This window comes from Mytilus galloprovincialis, chromosome 14, assembly GCF_965363235.1.
Source record: "Mytilus galloprovincialis chromosome 14, xbMytGall1.hap1.1, whole genome shotgun sequence".
NCBI lineage: Eukaryota > Metazoa > Mollusca > Bivalvia > Mytilida > Mytilidae > Mytilus > Mytilus galloprovincialis.
The window spans coordinates 53,347,678-53,366,028 of NC_134851.1; positions in this window are offsets into that span (position 1 = coordinate 53,347,678).

Genomic DNA, 18,351 nt, shown 5'->3' on the forward strand with positions numbered 1-18,351 from the left:
GAATACATGGTATGATTGCCAATGAGACAACTCTCTACAAGAGACCAAATGACACAGAAATTTACAGATATACATTAGGTCGCCACGTGCGCACGGGCTTCAAGAATGAGTAAAACCCATACCGTATAGTCAACCACAAAAGGCTTCAAAATGACAAATGAAAAAAATGAAATATGTACTAAAACAATGAACGGAAAACAAATATGATATACAGCAACAAATGACAACCTCTGGTTTACAGGCTCCTAAGTAGGAACAGGCATATATATTTATATATATATACATAATGTGACAGGGTTAAATCATGTTAAAGGCGCCAAGCATTCATGACCTTGGAAAATGGTGTAACGATTGGAATATTCGATTAAAAAAAAAAAAAAAAATTAAAAATGAGCTTTCCAAAATTTTCTGTACTTGTAAAACGAAGATGTGGTACGATTACCGATGAGACAACTCTCCACAAGAGACAAAATGACACAGAAATTAACAGAACAGTATAATCAATGATCGAGATCTTCATTTGTACTTGTGAGAGAACGAAACGGATGCAATCAACTGAAAACCAAGATATCTTATCCTAATCAATTAATAAATCAATATGTCTACGACATCTTTAGAATTTCACTCATTTCAAGTGTTTATTTCATCGCATGTTATTTAAAGCAAATGTCTAAACTTCTTGAGATAGCGGATAACTGCAAGCTATTTTCTTCTAACTAGAGTATTAATATAGAAAAACATGTATGAGAAATCTGACAAGGACAGAACAGCCCATCTCCGAACCGTAACCACCAACAGAAGTTTCATCTTTAAAGACATTTATGAAGCAACATAATAATGAGAAAATGTAGTAAAATTGCCAATGAAACAATTAGTACAGACGAGAGTCAGATTTTGAACTTTTGTTTAATTTTGTAGACTGGGTATCTCAAATCTTTTTATCTGAAAAAAAAAACGAAATGCCTTTAGTGGGAACTCTCGAGCTGAAACCTACACTATTCAGGTTAGCTGGGACAATATACTTTGTTATTTAGTTTTGTCATTTTTGTGCATGGGATCGTTAAAGAGACTGTCAGTGGTTTAAAGCATTGCTTGTCAAAGACATAAAATTGAGAATGGAAATGGAGAATGTGTCAAAGCGACAACAACCCGACCATAGAGCGGACAACAGTCGAAGGCCACCAATGGGTCTTCAATGTAGCGAGAAACTTCCACACACGGAGGTGTCATTTAGCCGGTCCCTTAACAAGATGTATACTAGTTCAGTGATAATGGACGTCATACTAAAATCCGAATTATACACAATAAACTAATACTAAAAATCATAAAAGACTAACAGAGGCCAGAGGTCCCTGACTTGGGACAGGGGCAAATTGCGGCGGGGTTAAACATGTTTTTAGAGATCTCAACCCTCCAAACATGCTCCTTTTGAATAGCGACTGCTCTCTTTATTCTCAGAATTACTCTTTTCTATTGGAAATAGATATTCTACATTATTAGGTGTCGACTTTAAGTAAGGAATGTAACCTTATCCTTGGAAATGTTATATATCTTCTCATTACTTATTGTTTTCCCTTAAGGTAGCTGACACAATATTAAGATAGTTTTGCTTTAAAATTATCTATTCCACTAGTTGTTCAAAATTATTAGAGTTTGAGCTTTTTCATATCCAGCGGCACATATTACAGTGTAATCCGGATTCACTATTAAACGATTCGGGGAAATTTCTATTGTCAAATTCAATTTCAAATAATAATATTTATGTTTAACAAAACTATGATCTGTTTGTGAAACGTGAAGGATATATAATGATTGGTGTGTTCATTGTTGGTCTTTAACGCCACTTTTATCATTATTCGCTATTTCATGGCATGTAGAGAAAAACTGGGAAGCCTGGAGAGAGACACTGACCTTCGACATGGAATCTGTCCATCCTTGTCAACTACGAATGAAGTGAAACTAAGCACCAAGTGTTCAAACTCTGAAATAAGTAATGAAGCAGTATTTTTCGAATTCACTAATGAAAGAAAATTCAGTTTTCGTTTTATTTGAATTTTTCAAATTGGAGAAACAAAGAGGTTTTAAAAACGAACTGAAGAATAAAAAGGTAGCAAAATGCTAAGTTCTTTCAAAAATATTCTTTTATCGCTAAGAGGCTGGCTTGTCATGCCAAGAAATTGCCTCCGTTGAAATTTCAAACATCCAATAGAGCAAATTACATCGATGATTAATATTGACCTTATGGTATGGGCACGGGACGTTTGCGCTTTTTTACCTGTAAAACGATAGGACATTTGCGCTTCAAATACTATGGACATTTGCGCTTTATGTTTTGATTCACCTGTATTAAATTGATTGGACATTTGCGCTTTTTACCTTTGTATAAGTGAACTTGGATGTTCCAAATTTGCAGACTATCTGCAAAAATAATGTGACAATTGAATCACGATTTACTTGACTCATCCTGCTATGTTTATCTTGTTGAAGAGTATCATTGAACAACACTCAGTGAATTACATTTAGATTCATTATATTGATGATCAGGCATTCCAGTCAAGAACTGTGAAAGAAAAACTTGATTTTTGTATTTGAAATGTGGACAAAATACCAGTCAGAATAGATAACAAGAGCTACTTATTTTGACTCTTTAGGCTTCAGATATTAAGCGAAACATGAACTGTGATGACTGTTCGTGTTTTATGTGTTTTAAAATGTTAACTTTTAGCTGTATATAAACTTTTAAACATTTAAAAAAATATGACTTGTCGGTCCCAAGCCAGTATAAAAGAGGAAGGAAGTCATAAAAACAAATATTGTATGTCCATTATTAATTTTTCAGTAGTCAAAATTCAATGTTAAGTGATGTATATTGAATAATGATATATAGTTTGTATTTCTGTTTTCAAGATAAAAAGTGAAGGTTCAATGTATGGACAACCTGAAAACCGAGACATATATATGATTCGGCGCGGGACGTTTGCGCTTTTTCATAGGACATTTTCGCTTATTTTTTTGGACACTTGCGCTTCAAATCATAGGACATTTGCGCTTTTTAAAAAAGGACATTTGCGCTGTTAACATAGGACATTTGCCCTTTTGCAATATTTGATTTTTATGACTATCATATCTTCCTCTTTAATACTGGCAGAATAATATTTTTTCTTTATGGTTAAAGGTTTAAAAAAATCATTTAATAGCACATTTCATAGCACATTCATTTCATAGCACATTGATATGTGTTTAAAAGTCTATATACACTGAGCTAAAGGTAAACATTCTAAAGACCTAAAAACACGTACAGTCATCACAGGTCAGTTTTCGCTTGATATATGAAGACCAAGGATTGGACAAATTTAGCTCTGTTTATCTGTCCAGACTGGCATTTCGCACACATTTCAAATATATATTCAATATTCTCTTTCCCAATTCTTGACAGGGGTGCCTGTTCATCAATATAACGAATCTAATGTGATTGACATACTGTTGTTCAATGATGCTCTTTAAAAAGATAAAAATATCAGGATGAGTCGAGTAGAACTGTTCATTATAATGTACAGGGAATTATTCTGGACCATTTGTCGTACTAATGCCAAATATAAGTTAAATTTATTTACGCAATAATTACTTCTCTTTAAAATTACAGATAGACGACAATAGATGCAAAAGCGCAAATGTCCGGTCAATTTAATACTGGTGAATCAAAATTTAAAGCGCAAATGTCCATAGTATTTGAAGCGCAAATGTCGTATCGTTTTACAGGTGAAAAAGCGCAAACGTCCTGTGCCCATATAATTAAGGTTATTTTTATTTATGTATTTGCTGTTATTTATCCCCTGATTATAAAACATGTCGATTGAGCCACAATGATTACTACATTGGTTACGGAGGACTTAAATACCAAAAACACGCAAGACAAGGAAGAAATGCCCAATTTTGATTATAATGGAATGGATATTTTAAGTAATGGAATGGATATTTCAAGTAATGGAATGGATATTTTAAGTAATGGAATGGACTACAACGACCCTTCAGTCACTAATTACAGATATACTTTATACCTTATTCGAAAGTTTATTTATTGAGGAACAAAAGGTACATAGTTAATGTGTTCCGCAACGCATATTAGAGGAGTAACCATACCTACAGATCGAAATACGCGTGAACATTAAGAAATAGCTTATTTTAAATGATGAAATGAACTGCTGCGACATTTCATCCCTTAATTCAGTACCATTTGAGAGTTCATTGCTGTCGCAATGACCATTAGAAGGATTACGGAGGATCTAAATGACAAAAATACGCGTGAAAAGAAAGAATTTTGAATGATAGCATGGATATTTTGAATAATGACATGATCTGTTGTGACCCTTCATCCCCTAATTTCAGAAATACCTTTAACCTCATTCGAAAGCTTATTTATAGAGGAACTAAAAGTATATAGCTAAAATGTAATGCGGGGAGTAACGAAAGACAAAAAATCGAAATACATGTGAGCATTAAGAAATACAATTGTAGCTTATTTTAAATAATGAAATGGATGAATGCGCCCCATCAGCCCATAATTAAGGAAAACGTTGTAACCATTTGAAAGTTCATTGATAGAGAAACAAAAATGATTTAGATTATAAATAATATGTGCAGCAACGACCATTAAAGAGGTTGAGGACATAAATGCCAAGATAACAGTGAAGATTTAAAAATAGCCAATTTTGAATGATGGTATGGATTGCTGTGACCCTTCAACCCCTAATTACAGATATACATAATACCTCATTAGAAAGCCTATTAATAGCAGAACAAAATGTATGTAGTTAATATGTTCCGCAACGCATATTATAGGAGTAACGAAGGATCTTAATGTCAAAATATGCATAAACATTATGAAATATAGCTTTTTTAATAATATAATGGACTGCTGCGACTCGTCAGTAACAATATCGTTATTTAGAGGCAGTAACTCAGGCCCTAATTAGCGAAAACTTTATAGACAAAGTGAAAGCTTATTGATAGAGAAACCACAATGACGTTTAATAGGGTTACAGGGGACCAAAATGAAAAAATACGCGTGAAAATAAAATAAAAATAGCCAATTTTAGATAATGGAATTGATTGCTTCGATAATTCAGATCCTAATTACAAATAAACAAATTACCTCATTCGAAAGCCTATTAAAAGAGGAACAAAAGGTATATAGTTAATATGTTCCACAACGCATATTGGAGGAGAAATGAAGTACCAAAAAATCGAAATACGGGTGAACATTATAAAATAGCTTATTTTGAATCATGAAATGAACTTCTGCAACCCATAAGCCCTATAATTAAGGAAAACTTTATACACCATTTGCAAGGTTATGAAAAAGGAACAAAATTTTTATTGATAATATGTGCCCCAATGACAATTAGAAGGGTTACGGAGGACCTAAATACCAAAATACGCGTGAAAATTAAGAAATAGACAATTTTGAAAATTGGAATGGATATTTTGAATAATGCAATGGCCTGCTGTGAACCTTCAGCCCCTAATTACATATGAACCTTATATCTCATTCGAAAGCCTATTAATAGAGGAACAAAAGATATATAGTCAATATGTTCTGCAATGCAAATCTGAGGAGTAACGAAGGACTTAAAAATCGAAATGGGGGTGGACATTATGGAAAAGCTTACTTTGAATAATGGAATGGACTGATGCGACCTGTCAGCCCCTTATGAAGGACAACTTTATACACCACGTGAAAGCTCATTGATAGAGAAACAAAATTTATCAATAATACGTCCCTCAATGACCATAAAAGAGATAACGGAGGACTTAAATGCGTGAAAAGAAAGAAATTGCCAATTTTGAATAATTGAATGAATATTTTGAAATAATGACATGAACTACTGTGACCCTTCAGCCCTATAATTACAGAAATAACTTCAAGCTCATTCGAAAGCTTAATCATAGAGGAACAAAAGGTATATAATATGTATATTGCTAATATGTTCCGCAACGCGGATGAGTAACGAAGTACCTAAAAATCGAAATACATGTGAACATTAAGAAGTACAAATGTAGCTTTTTTTAAATAATGAAATGGACTGCTGAGACTGTCGGCCCCTAATTAAGGAAAACGTTATAACCATTTGAAAGTTCATTGATCGAGAAACAAAATGGTTTAGGTTATAAATAATATGTGCCGCAATGACCATTAGAGAGCTCGAGATTACGGAGGACATAAATGCCAAAATAACCGTGAAGATTAAGAAATAGCCAATTTTGAATGATGCAAGGGATTGCTGCGACCCTTCAACCCATACTTACATATTTACATGATACCTCATTCGAAAGCCTATCAATAGAAGAACAAAATATATGTAGTTAGTATGTTCCGCAACGCATATTAGAGGAGAAACGGAGGATCTAACATGTCGAAAAATACATAATGCATATTATGTGTCATTTAAAACTCTTATGGACCGTTGTCTCATTAGAAATCATACCACATCTTCTTTTTTATATAAAAATTAAGACATAGTTCTTTTTAAGAAAAGAATGAATTGCTGTGACTCGTCAGTAATAAAACTTTATTTAGAGGCAGTAACTCAGTCCCTAAATAAGAAAAACTTTAAATACACCATGTGAAAGCTATTGATAGAAAACCCACAATTACGTTCAAGACGGTTACATAGGACCAAAATACCAAAATACGCGTAAAAATTAAGAAATAGCCAATTTTGAACAATGGAATGGATATTTTGAATAATGGATTAGATTGCTGCAACACTTCAGCCCCCAAATACAAATATACCTTTTACCTCATTCGAAAGCCTATTAAAATATGATCAATAAATATGTTCCGCAACGCATATTAGAGGAGTAATGAAGTACCTAAAAATCGAAATACGGGTAAAAATTATAAAATAGCTTATTTTGAATCATGAAATGAACTTCATAATTATTTTTTTTTTCTAAATGAAAACCAAATATTTGTTTAGCCCCAACATTCATTTTTTCAAGGGGGTATAGTTATATTTGCTCGGAACAAACATTTGTTTTCCAAATCGAAGGATAAAACGCCCTGGAATAAACTAACATATCCCCTTTTTTCAATATACATGGTTCCTTTTATAAATGAAAAGATGGTCGATGTTTAAAAATAGTTAAAAAAAAAGACTGTTGCAATTTAAAGTATCATATTAATAATTTTTTGATTCTTTTTTATATCTAATCCTTTATCGGTGAAGCAAAATACTTTAGAATGATGTCGAGCACTGTCAGATTAATTATAAATTGCAGCGGAAACTAGAGGATGGAATGTGTACTTGTGGTAGAGATGATAAAACAACGACCTTCCCTGTATCAAATATCCGTGAGAAATGCGTAATCAGCATGTTATGTATAATAGCTTACAGTTATATTTCCCGCTTCATTCGCCCTATCATCATTTAACAATTTTGGACACTATCTAAATAAACATGTTAGTTGGGTTAACACATGCTGATTTATAATGTATAGCTTACAGTTACATTTCCCGCTCCTTCTTAGTCTCAAAACAAACCAAAGTGTTTGTACATGTATCTGAGTATTAATTTGGAGAACAATTTCGTTTTGGTGTTAAATATATGGTTTTAATAAAAGACTTTGAAATATCATTATATAGAAAGATCTTCTGATCTGCACAATTATAATATAATTAAAACAAATAGATGCATGCATTTCTTATTTCTTTTAATATTTAGCTTAAGGTGACTTCTAACACACATGACCTTTTAGCATATTTATATCTTTTAGAGATCTGAATAATAGGTGGTTTGAGTATACATCGACGAGACAGCAATCTAACAACACAAAACTTTTGGGTTTTAACTATTTGTTTATTAACAAATGGTGTGATGAGTGAAAATGGTTTAAACTTGGACTATGGATTTTATATAACTACTTACTGTAGATTCAGAAATCATTGCGTGCATTTATTATTGCGATTTTGTCATTTTAGACTTAAATGCGATTTTTAACTTTTACGAATCTTATTATTGCGTTTACAACTCTGTCGCAATTTTCGCAATAATTAAAAACCTCGCAATAATTTAAGAATTTACAGTAATATACCTGGCAGTCTTTAAAGAAATAAAGTAAAATACCACATATATAAGATCTTTAAACTTCATTATTTGCATTTGAAAAACTCAACTCTGTGTGTGTTTACGGCGCTTCACTATATATATATATATATCTCGATAAGAGTGGGGGCCCGGGCCTGAAAAACCCTTCAAATCCGTGAAAATTAAGAAATAGCCAATTTTGAATAATGAAATGGATATTTTGAATAATAAAATGGACTGCTGTGACCCTTTAGTCTCTAATTATTAATATACCTTATACCTCATTCGAAAGCTTATTAAGAGAGGAACTAAAGTTATCAAGTCAATTTGATCCGCAACGCATATTAAGGGATGACATAGGAACTAAACATCGAAATACGCTTGAACATTAAGAAATAGTTATTTTGAATAAAGGAATGGACTGCTGCAAGCCTTTAGTCCCTAATCAAGGCAAAATTAATACACGACGTTAAAGCTTATTGATAGAGGAATAAATTCATCAAATTTAGAAAGGAAATGGGGAATGTGTCAAAGCGACAACAACCCGACCATAGAGCAGACAACAGCCGAAGTCCACCAATGAATTTTCAATGTAGCGAGAAACTCCCGTACCCGTAGGCGTCCTTCAGCTGGCCCCTTAAAAATATGTATACTAGTACAGTGATAATGGACGTCAAACTAAATCCGAATTATACACAAGAAACTAAAATTAAAAAGCATATACAAGACAAATAAAGGCCAGATACTCCTGACTTGAGACAGGCGCAAAATTGATGCGGGATTAAACATGTTTGTGAGATCTCAACCCTCCCCCTATACCTCTAGCCAATGTAAAAAAGTTAACGCATAACAATACGCACATTAAAATTCAGTTCAAGAGAAGTCCGAGTCCAATGTCAGAACATGAAACAAAAGAAAATAGATAAAATGACAATTATGATACATAAATAACAGCAGACTACTAGCAGTTAACTGACATGCCAGCTCCGGACCTCAATCAAACTGATTAAAAGATTATGTTTTCATCATATGAATATCAGGCATTAATGATATGTGCCGTAATGACCATTAGAGGGGTTACGGAGGACCTAATGTCCAAAATACTCGTGAAAATTAAGAAATAGCCAATCTTGAATAATGAAATGGATATTTTGAAAAATGGAATGGACTGGTGCGACCCTTTAATCCCTAATTATAGATATACATTATACTTCATTCAAAAGCTTATGAAGAGATGAACAAAAGGTATATAGTCGATATTTTCAGCAACGCATATTAGAGGAGTAACGAAGGAACTAAACATCGGAATACGCTTGAACATTAAGAAATAGCTTATTTTGAATAACGGAATGGACTGCTGCAAGCCGTTAGCCCCTTTTCAAGGAAAAATTAATACAACAAATTAAAGCTTATTGATAGAGGAATAAAATGAGTATTAATGATATGTGCCGTAATGACCATTAGAGGAGTTACGGAGGACCTAATGTCCAAAATACGCGTGCAAATTAGGAAATAGCTAATCTTGAATTATGAAATGGATATTTTGAATAATGGAATGGACTTTACGAGACTTTAGTCCCTAATCATAAATATACATTATACTACATTCGAAAGCTTATTTAGAGATGAACAAAAGGTATCTAGTCGATATGTTCAGCAACGCATATAAGAGGAGTAACGAAGGAATTAAACATCAAAATACGCTTGAACATTAAGAAATAGCTTATTTTGAATAACGGAATGGACTGCTGTAAGCCGTTAGCACCTTATTTTGGCAAAATTAATACACGGAATTGAAGCCTATAGATAGAGGAATAAATTTAGTTTAAACGATATGTGCCGTACTGACCATTAGAGTGGTACGGAGTACCTAAATGCCAAAATACGCGTGAAAATGTAGAAATCGCCAATTTTGAATAATGAAATGGATAGTTTGAATAATGGAATGGACTGTTGCGAGACTTTAGCCCCTAATTATAGAAATACCTTCAACCACAATTGAAAGCTTATTAAGAGAGAAACAAAATATATATAGTTGATAAGTTCCGCAACGCATATTAGAAGAGTAACGAAGTACCTAAACATCGAAATACGCTTGAACATAAAAAAATAGTTTTTTTGAATAATGGAAAGGACTGCTGCAAGTCATTAGCCCTTAATCAAGGCAAAATTAATACACGAAATTAAAGCTTATTGATAGAGGAATCAATTGATAAAATTTAGAAGGGAAATGGGAAATGTGTCAAAGCGACAACAACCCGACCATAGAGCAGACAACAGCCGAAATCCACCAATGGGTCTTCATTGGAGTGAGAAACTCCCTTACCCGTAGGCGTCCTCCAGCTGGCCCCTTTAAACATATGTATACTAGTACAGTGATAATGGACGTCATACAAAACTCCGAATTATACACAAGACACTAAAATAAAAAATCATACAAGACTAACAAAGGCCAGAGGCTCCTGACTTGAGACGGGCGCAAAATTGCGGCGGGGTTTAACATGTTTATGAGATCTCAACCCTCCCCCTATACCTCTAGCCAATGTAGAAAAGTCAACGCATAAAAATACGCACATTAAAATTCAGTTCAAGAGAAGTCCGAGTCCGATGTCAGAAAATGAAACAAAAGAAAATAAATAAAATGACAATAATACATAAATAACAGCATACTACTAGCAGTTAACTGACAAGCCAGCTCCGCACCTCAATTAAACTGATAAAAAGATTATGTTTTCATCATATAAATATCAGGCATTAATGATATGTGTCGTAATGACCATTAGAGGGGTTACGGAGGACCTAATGTCCAAAATACTCGTGAAAATTAAGAAACAGCCAATCTTGAATAATGAAATGGATATTTTGAATAATGGAATGGACTGGTGCGACCATTTAGTCCCTTCTTATAGATATACATTATACTTCATTCGAAAGCTTATTAAGAGATGAACAAAAGGTATATAGTCGATATTTTCAGCAACGCATATTAGAGGAGTAACGAAGGAACTAAACATCGGAATACGCTTGAACATTAAGAAATAGCTTATTTTGAATAACGGTATGGACTGCTGAAAGCCGTTAGCCCCTAATCTTGGCAAAATTAATACACGGAATTAAAGCTTATTGATAGAGGAATTAATTTAGTTTAAAGATAGATAGATAGATAGTTTATTCTCATAAAACCATGCAAGTACAAAGGTTACAGAGAAGTTAAAAAAATAGTATACATAAAAATAAAAAATGCATTAAAAATGCATAAAATTCAAAATTTCGGATGAGATAACATATAAAAGAATATATATATAGACTTGTATATATATAACGATATGTGCCGTACTGACCATTAGAGTGGTTACGGAGTACCTAAATGCCAAAATACGCGTGAAAATGTAGAAATCGCCAATTTTGAATAATGAAATGGATATTTTGAATAATGGAATGAATGGACTGTTGCAAGACTTTAGCCCCTAATTATAGAAATACCTTCAACCACAATCGAAAGCTTATTAAGAGAGAAACAAAATATATATAGTTGATAAGTTCCGCAACGCATATTAGAAGAGTAACGAAGGACCTAAACATCGAAATACGCTTGAACATAAAAAAATAGTTTATTTTGAATAATGGAAAGGACTGCTGCAAGTCATTAGCCCTTGATCAAGGCAAAATTAATACACGAAATTAAAGCTTATTGACAGAGGAATCAATTGATAAAATTTAGAAGGGAAACGGGAAATGTGTCAAAGCGACAACAACCCGACCATAGAGCAGACAACAGCCGAAATCCACCAATGGGTCTTCATTGGAGCGAGAAACTCCCGTACCCGTAGGCATCCTCCAGCTGGCCCTTTTAAACATATGTATACTAGTACAGTGATAATGGACGTCATACAAAACTCCGAATTATACACAAGAAACTAAAATAAAAAATCATACAAGACTAACAAAGGCAAGAGGCTCCTGACTTGAGACAGGCGCAAAATTGCGGCGGGGTTAAACATGTTTATGAGATCTCAACCCTCCCCCTATACCTCTAGCCAATGTAGAAAAGTTAACTCATAAAAATACGCACATTAAAATTCTGTTCAAGAGAAGTCCGAGTCCGATGTCAGAAGATGAAACAAAAGAAAATAAATAAAATGACAATAATACATAAATAACAGCAGACTACTAGCAGTTAACTGACATGCCAGCTCCGCACCTCAATTAAACTGATAAAAAGATTATACTTTCATCATATAAATATCAGGCATTAATGATATGTGTCGTAATGACCATTAGAGGGGTTACGGAGGACCTAATGTCCAAAATACGCGTGAAAATTAAGAAATAGCCAATCTTGAATAATGAAATGGATATTTTGAATAATGGAATGGACTGGTGCGACCATTTAGTCCCTACTTATAGATATACATTATACTTCATTCGAAAGCTTATTAAGAGATGAACAAAATGTATATAGTCGATATTTTCAGCAACGCATATTAGAGGAGTAACGAAGGGACTAAACATCGGAATACGCTTGAACATGAAGAAATAGCTTATTTTGAATAACGGTATAGACTGCTGAAAACCGTTAGCCCCTAATCTTGGCAAAATTAATACACGGAATTAAAACTTATTGATAGTGGAATTAATTTAGTTTAAAATATATGTTCCGTACTGACAATTAGAGTGGTTTCGGAGTACCTAAATGCCAAAATACGCGTGAAAATGTAGAAATCGCCAATTTTGAAAAATGAAATGGATTTTTTGAATAATGAAATGGACTGTTGCGAGACTTTAGCCCCTAATTATAGAAATACCTTCAACCACAATCGAAAGCGTATTAAGAGAGAAACAAAATATATATAGTTGATAAGTTCCGCAACGCATATTAGAAGAGTAACGAAGGACCTAAACATCGAAATACGCTTGAACATGAAAAAATAGTTTATTTTGAAAAATGGAAAGGACTGCTGCAAGCCATTAGCCCTTAATCAAGTCAAAATTTATACACCAAATTAAAGCTTATTGGTAGAGGAATAAACGGAGTATAAACGATATGTGCGACAATGGCCATAAAAAAAATCAAGAAATAGCCAATTTTGAATACGAAATGGATATTGATTTATGCAATGGACTGCTGCCACCCTTTAGCCCTTAATTATAGATATACCTTATACCTCATTCGAAAGCTTATTAAGAGAGGAAAGAAAAATATATAGTCGATATGTTTTGCAACACATATTAGAGGAGTAACGAAGGATCTCAACATCGAAATACGCTTGAACATTAAGAAATAGCTTATTTTGAATAATGAAATGGATAGCTGCAAGCCCTCAGTCTGTAATCAATGCAACAAGTATACACCAAATTAAAGCTTATTGATAGAATAATTAACTGAGTATAGACGATATGTTCTGCAACGCATATTAGAGTAGTAACGAAGGAACTAAACATCGAAATACGTTTGAACATTAAGAAATAGCTTATTTTAGATAAAGGAATTGACTGCTGCAAGCCTTTAGCCCCTTATCAAGGCAAAATTAATACACGAAATTAAAGCTTATTGATAGAGGAATCAATTGATAAAATTAAGAAAGGAAATGGGGAATGTGTCAAAGCGACAACAACCCGACCATAGAGCAGACAACAGCCGAAATCCACCAATGGGTCTTCATTGGAGCGAGAAACTCCCGTACCCGTAGGCGTCCTTCAGCTGGCCCCTTAAAACATATGTATACTGGTACAGTGATAATGGGCGTCATACTAAACTCCGAATTATACACAAGAAACTAAAATAAAAAATCATACAAGACTAACAAAGGCAAGAGGCTCCTGACTTGAGACAGGCGCAAAATTGCGGCGGGGTTAAACATGTTTATGAGATCTCAACCCTCCCCCTATATCTCTAGCCAATGTAGAAAAGTAAACGCATAAAAATGCGCACATTAAAATTCAGTTCAAGAGAAGTCCGAGTCCGATGTCAGAAGATGAAACAAAAGAAAATAAATAAAATGACAATAATACATAAATAACAGCAGACGACTAGCAGTTAACTGACATGCCAGCTCCGCACCTCAATTAAACTGATAAAAAGATTATGTTTTCATCATATGAATATCAGGCATTAATGATATGTGTCGTAATGACCATGAGAGGGGTTACGGAGGACCTAATGTCCAAAATACGCGTGAAAATTAAGAAATAGCTAATCTTGAATAAGGAAATGGATATTTTGAATAATGGAATGGACTGGTGCGACCGTTTAGTCCCTACTTATAGATATACATTATACTTCAATCGAAAGCTTATTAAGAGATGAACAAAAGGTATATAGTCGATGTTTTCAGCAACGCATATTAGAGGAGTAACGAAGGAACTAAACATCGGAATACGCTTGAACATTAAGAAATAGCTTATTTTGAATAACGGAATGGAATGTTGCAAGCCGTTAGCCCCTTATCAAGGAATAATTAATACAACAAATTAAAGCTTATTGATAGAGGAATAAAATGAGTATTAATGATATGTGCCGTAATGACCATTAGAGGAGTTACGGAGGACCTAATGTCAAAAATACGCGTGCAAATTAGGAAATTGCCAATCTTGAATTATGAAATGGATATTTTGAATAATGGAACGGACTTTGCGAGACTTTTGTCCCTAATCATAAATATACATTATAATATATTCGAAAGCTTATTTAGAGATGAACAAAAGGTATATAGTCGATATGTTCAGCAACGCATATTAGAGGAGTAACGAAGGAATTAAACATCAAAATACGTTTGAACATTAAGAAATAGCTTATTTTGAATAACGGAATGGACTGCTGTAAGCCGTTAGCCCCTTATTTTGGCAAAATTAATACACGGAATTGAAGCCTATTGATAGAGGAATAAATTTAGTTTAAATAATATGTGCCGTACTCACCATTAGAGTGGTTACGGAGTACCTAAATGCCAAAATAGTCGTGAAAATGTAGAAATCGCCAATTTTGAATAATGAAATGGATATTTTGAATAATAGAATGGACTGTTGCGAGACTTTAGCCCCTAATTATAGAAATACCTTCAACCACAATCGAAAGCTTATTAAGAGAGAAACAAAATATATATAGTTGATAAGTTCCGCAACGCATATTAGAAGAGTAACGAAGGACCTAAACATCGAAATACGCTTGAACATAAAAAAAATAGTTTATTTTGATATAATGGAAAGGACTGCTGCAAGTCATTAGCCCTTAATCAAGGCAAAATTTATACACCAAATTAAAGCTTATTGGTAGAAGAATAAGCGGAGTATAAACGATATGTGCGATAATGGCCATAAGAAAATCAAGAAATAGCCAATCTTGAATATGAAATGGATATTGCTTTATGGGATGGACTGCTGCCACCAATTAGCCTGAAGTATAGATATACCTTATACCTCATTCGAAAGCTTATTAAGAGAGGAAAGAAAGATATATAGTCGATATGTTCTGCAACACATATTAGAGGTGTAACGAAGGATCTCAACATCGAAATACGCTTGAACATTAAGAAATAGATTATTTTGAATAATGAAATGGATTGCTGCAAGCCCTCAGACTGTTATCAATGCAGCAAGTATACACCAAATTAAAGCTTATTGATAAAACAATTAACTGATTATAAACGATATGTTCTGCAACGCATATTAGAGGAGTAACGAAGGAACTAAACATCGGAATACGCTTGAACATGAAGAAATAGCTTATTTTGAATAACGGAATGGACTGCTGCAAGCCGTTAGCCCCTTATCAAGGAAAAATTAATGCAACAAATTAAAGCTTTTTGATAGAGGAATAACATGAGTATCAATGATATGTGCCGTAATGACCATTAGAGGGGTTACGGAGGACCTAATGTCCACAATACGCGTGAAAATTAAGAAATAGCCAATCTTGAATTATGAAATGGATATTTTGAATAATGGAATGGACTGTTGCGAGACTTTGGTCCCTAATCATAGATATACATTATACTCCATTCGAAAACCTATTAAGAGATGAACAAAAGGTATATAGTTGATATTTTCAGCAACGCATATTAGAGGAGTAACGAAGGAATTAAACAGCGAAATACGCTTGAACATTAACAAATAGCTTATTTTGAATAACGGAATGGACTGCTGAAAGCCGTTTGCCCCTAATTTCGGCAAAATTGATACACGGAATTAAAGCTTATTGATAGAGGAATTAATTTAGTTTAAACTGTATGTGCCGTACTGACAATTAGAGTGGTTACGGAGTACCTAAATGACAAAATACGCGTGAAAATGAAGAAATCGCCAATTTGAATAATGAAATGGATATCTTGAATTATGGAATGGACTGTTGCAAGACTTTAGTCCCTAATTATAGAAATACCTTTAACCACTTTCGAAAGCTTATAAAGAGAGAAACAAAATATATACAGTTGATGAGTTCCGCAACGCATATTAGAAGAGTAACGAAGGACCTAAACATCGAAATACGCTTGAACATAAAAACAATTAGCTTTTTTTGAATAACGGAATGGACTGTTGCAAGCCGTTAGCCTATAATCAAGGCAAAACAAATACACCAAATGAGAACTTATTGGTAATGGAATAAACTGAGTATAAACTATATGTGCAGCATTGACTATTAAAGGGGTTGTGGGGGACCTAAATGCTAAAATACGCCTGAAAATTAAGACAAATAAGAAATTTTAAATAACAAAATGAATGATTGCAATAATGGAACGGACTGGTGCGATCTTTTAGCTCTAATTATAGATATACATTATATCTCATTCGAAAGCTTTTTAGCAGAGGAACAAAAGGTATACAGTCGATATATTCCGTATCGCATATTCGAGGAATAAAGAAGGAACTTTACCTCGAAATACGCTTGAACATTGAGAAATAGCTTATTTAGAATAACGGAATAGATTGCTATAAGCAGTCAGAGCCTAGTCAAGGCAAAAAAAAATACCCCAAATTAAAGATAATTGATAATTGAATAAACTGAGGTTAAATGATATGTGCAGCAATGACCATTACAGGGGTTATGGAGGACCTAAATGCCAAAATATGCTTGAAAACTAAGAATTAGCGAATTTTGTATAATGAATGGATATTTTAAATAATGAAATACACTGCTGCGACCATTTAGTACCTTATGATAGATATACCTTATTTCTCATTCGAAAGCTTATTAAGAGAGGAAAAAAAATATATAGTGGATATGTTCTGCAACGTATATAAGAGGAATAACGAAGAACCTTAAAACGGCAAAATACGTTTGAACATTAAGAAATAGCTTATTTTGAATAATGGAATGCACTGCTGCAAGCCGTTAGCCCCTTATCAAGGCAAAGTTAATACACCAAATTAAATCTTATTGATAGAGGAATAAATTTAGTTTAAACAATATGTGCTGTAATGACCATTAGAAAGGTTACGGAGGACCTAATTTCAAAAATACGCGTGAAAATTAAGAAATAGCCAATCTTGATTAACGAAATGGATATTTTGAATAATGGAATGGACTGGTGCAACCCTTTAGTCCCTTATTATAGATATACATTATACTTCATTCAAAAGCTTATGAAGAGATGAAAAAAAATATATAGTAGATATGTTCAGTAACGCATATTAGAGGAGTAACGAAGGAATTAAACATCGAAATACGCTTGAACATTAAGAAATAGCTTATTTTGAATAACGAAATGAACTGCTGCAAGCCGTTAGTCCCTAATGTAGGCAAAACTAATACACTAAATTAAAGCTTATTGATAGATGAATAATTTTAGTTGAAACGATATGTGCCGTATTGACATTAAGGGGTTACAGAGTACCTAAATGCCAAAATACGCGTGAAAATTTAGAAATAGCCAATTTTGAATAATAAAATGAATATTTTGAATAATGGAATGGACTGTTGCGAGACTTTAGCCCCTAATTATAGATATACCTTCAACCTCATTCGAAAGCTTATTAAGAGAGAAACAAAATATATATAGTTGATAAGTTCCGCAACGCATTTTAGAAGAGTAACGAAGGACCTAAACATCGAAATACACTTGATTTATGGAATGGACTGCTGCAACCATTTAGCCCCTAATTATTGATATACCTTATACCTCATTTGAAAGCTTATTAAGAGAGGAAAACAAGATAAATAGTCGATATGTTCAGCAACACATATTAGAGGAGTAATGAAGGATCTAAACATCGAAATACGCTCGAACATTAAGAAATAGCTTATTTTAAATAATGAAATGGACTGATG